Consider the following 3,768-nt stretch of genomic DNA (forward strand, 5'->3'; position numbering starts at 1 on the left):
GCGCGACAATCCCGCTCCAGTGGACCTATGTCTCCAGGCAGTTTAGGGTACAGGCATAATTCAGACACAAACTGCAGGGTCTACAGTTTGTGAACCGCCTAAATCTATGTCTCCACTCAGTTCAGGACTCATACAGGAACCAGATGCAGCCCAGCTGGGTAGCAGTCACAGACTTCCCCAGCCTTCCACTTGCTAGATGGTCTGGGCAAAGGCAAAGCACAGACTAGAATCCACAGGCCCTGCAGCTCCCGGAGTACTCTCTCTCTTGGCGCAGGGCGCGTGGGGCTCAGAGAGTCTCCTCGCCTGCCTCAGTGAGCCTGCTCGCCCAGCCCCCAGCCAGAGAAGTCCCCTGGGCCACTCAGTCCGGATCTCCTCTCTGCCGCCACAGCGACTCAGTCTGTAATGTGGGCGGGGTCCTTGTTCACCCGTTCTGCCCTCAGGGATTAGATGGGAAGTACCTGGCTCTCTCCACGCGTTTCAGCTGGGAATCGTGGTGGTGTGCGTCCAGTACAGACTCGGACCCACGAGCCCTTCCGCTCCCGGAGAACTTGCTGTCTCGGCGCATGGCGCGCAGGGCTGGGGGAGCCTGCTCGGCCGGCTCAGACAGTCTGCTCGCCCCGCCCATTCCCCCCGGGCCTCTGTGCGCTGCAGCAACTCAGTCTGTAATGTCCGCGGGGTCTTTGTTCTGGAGTCCTACCCTCAGGGATTAGATGGGAGGTACCTGGCTCTGTGTGCGTTTCAGATGGGAATCATGGTGGTGTGCGTCCAGCACCGACTCAAACCCGTGAGCCCTGCCGCTCCCGGTAAACTCCCTGTCTTGGCGCAAGGCCCGCGGGAAAACTTTAAATTATTAAAAAACAGCTATAGACCGCACTGTACTTCTATCCTTATTTTTGCATGAATAAAAACTTGTTAAAATTCCTTATTTAGTATTTCTGGAAAAAATCTAGTCAAAGAAAATCACTAAAACTGCCAAGAAGGCTTTGAAATATGGATTGTAGATTCCTTTCAAAGTAGATTTAGCCCCTTTCAGGACCTGGCATTTAAATCATGAATATCTTCACCAATATAAACTGTGAAAATAAAACTTTAGTCAGTGCTGACTAGAGTTAAATAGTACTGGTATTATGGGGAAAAAAAAAACTGAAAATGCATTCAACAATTTCAGGCTAAGTAAGAATGACTGATAAATATTTACCTTTGAAGGTTAACTTAAATTCCATGAGTCCTTAACTAAAAGCCAATATGCCAAAACACATCAGCACTTCTATAAAAGGAGTAGGGAGGTCATTTTGTATACATGTTGTACAATGTTGGCATCCAGTTTCTCCTCATTTATGTAACTATTGTAGGATCCCTCCTTGAAGAGCATGAAATGAAGGGTAGACAGAACACCAGTCAGGCTAAGAAGAATATATCAGTGTATAAAATCTTTTCAGCTGAGTGACTGTTGTCACTGTGGTTATGCTATGTGCAACACATAACTTGTACAATGATGTTCTCTTGCTATTTGTGAAAAAATTAAGCTTAATATAATGTGAAATATACATTAGTTTGCTTTATTTTTTTAATTTTTTTATTTTGGGGTTTTTTTTTTCCGGTACCAGGAATCGAACTCACAACCTTGTGCTTGCCCGGCAGGTGCTGTGCCGCTGAGCTAAATCCCCAGCCCCCATTAGTTTGTTTTAAATGCAAAGATGAACTGTTTTTGGCTCAATTATATCATAACCAAAAGTCTGTTTGATAATTCAATAAGTTCACATGTGTACATGGGTACATTCCTTCATTAAAATTTTTCCTTCAATCTACCTCAGTGTATCTTTACAACTGATACAACTGATCTTTACAACAAAAGTCAAAAGTGACAAAGTAGAAATGGTTCCATTTTATAGCACTTTAGGTTTTGTGACATTTTCCTTTAGGATTTAAAGGACATCATTGAAACGCTGCTTGAAGCTCTCGTTCTTCATCATCTTGGTTGTCTTTCTCTCTACATCACCATCTTCTTCCTCATTGTAAGCCAGCTCAGCCTGGTTGTCTGCCTCATACTCACCTATGTTACCATCATCCCCATTATAATCCACCAGTTTAGAGCCATGCTGCGGATGAACAGGGGATTCATTTTCATCAAAGAACTGGCTTTGCTTCAATTTGTGGAAAGCACTGACTCTATCCTTGGTGCTTGCTTTAGTGTATCTGTTTTGAATTCTGTTTGATTCATTCTCCAAGTTTGAGCCAGGACTTAAACGCTGAAGAGGATTGGAAGGGTTGTGTTTTGAAGTACCTGGGTTACCATGGTGGTTTACATGTGAATCTGGAGCAATATTTGGGGAGAGAAGCTGTCCAGTTGGAAGATGGAAGATTGTCTGATGATTTTCATATTGAGAAACGAAAACAGGGGCTTCCTTAAAGAGGTAGGAAGATCATCAACTTTAGCTGGGTCTTTCTCTTCTACTTCAGGCATCCCTGTATCACCATCTCGTTTGATTTGCTCTTTTCCATGTGGACTATGATTACTCGAGGATTCTTCATTCTTACCTGCAGTATTCTCATCTACTTTTGGAGTATTTTTAGTTAATACATCATTATTCACATCCAATTCTTTTCCATCATTTGTTTGAACCTTGTGGGCCTCTTGCTTTTGTTCTTGCAAAAACTGATCTGCTAACTTTTTAATATTTTCTTCATGCTGTGCTCTTAATTCCTTGATCTGCTGTCCACTCTGAAAACTTTCATGCTCTAACCTCTTCACAAGGTAAGTGTTGTTCTTTCTATAGTCCTGAAGCTGGTCTTCTTATCAAAGAAACTCCTGGCGAAGCTCAGCAAGTTGCCCCTTTCAATGATGTATATCTGCTATCTGATACGATATGTTGTTCTGTAGTTTAACCTTGTCATCCTCACACCTCTTTCCCAGGCCATCCCTAGCCTGCAGCCAGCTACTAAGGGTGTCCTAGTGGCCTCCTCCTGGTTGATCTGTTTCTTGTGCGTGTCCACCAGGAGCAGGAGATCCGAGCTGTGCTTCTCCAGACGGCCGGAGGCCACCTAGGTGCACTGGACCTGGGCCTACAGCTTGGCCACCTCCTCCTGGCGCAGAACGTGGCTGGATGAGATGCTCCAGTAGTTGAAGACAAGTACAACGATCACCATGAGGAGCACCACCAGCAAGGAGGAGGACAGGCGGCAGCCACACCAGTTGACCCAGAAGCCCACCATGAGGCTCAGCTAGGCTGCACCGAGGAGCCCCGCCAACGCCTGCGGGCAAGAGCTCTGGCCTGGGCTGCCCAGGTGCGCAGGGACGTAGCTCCAGGGCCAGCAGACTGGGGCCTGCTGACCTGTGCCAGCAATGCGGGGGGGGGGGGGCGCGAGCCCGGGTCTCTCCCCGCAACCCCTCCAGACCCGGCCCGAGCACCCTCCAAAGGCTCGAAGCCGAACCTACACCACCACAGAAGGCCTACAGAAGTAATTTTTTTCTTCTTGTGAGGAATAGGATGATAGCAGTTAGGCAGGTAGTTATTATATTAGCAGGTCTATTATAATTTATATCAAGGCTGTCCACCAAAGACCTCATGTGGTTGTAAGCAGGGCATTTCCATGGTTACTGAATTATAGGGTGCTATTAGGAGCACAGTGAAATTTTAGGGTCAGAAATGTGCACAGCTGTATCACAGTTAGCCAAAACTGCAGAGCCACTTATATTTTTTAAGTGTAGGCATTCCACATTGCTAGTTATCATGGCCTATAGCCTCCTGAATTTAAAAAAAAAGAATA

General features: G+C 46.0%; 1 pseudogene; it reads right to left on the reverse strand.

Annotated features, from left to right (window-relative positions):
* Positions 1 to 1,925: 1,925 nt before the first annotated feature.
* On the reverse strand, positions 1,926 to 3,213 carry LOC102003842 (annotated as a pseudogene).
* Between the last annotated feature and the right edge of the window lie 555 nt (positions 3,214 to 3,768).

Source organism: Chinchilla lanigera, unplaced genomic scaffold (genome assembly GCF_000276665.1).
Source record: "Chinchilla lanigera isolate Chin_1 unplaced genomic scaffold, ChiLan1.0 scaffold00058, whole genome shotgun sequence".
Lineage (NCBI taxonomy): Eukaryota > Metazoa > Chordata > Mammalia > Rodentia > Chinchillidae > Chinchilla > Chinchilla lanigera.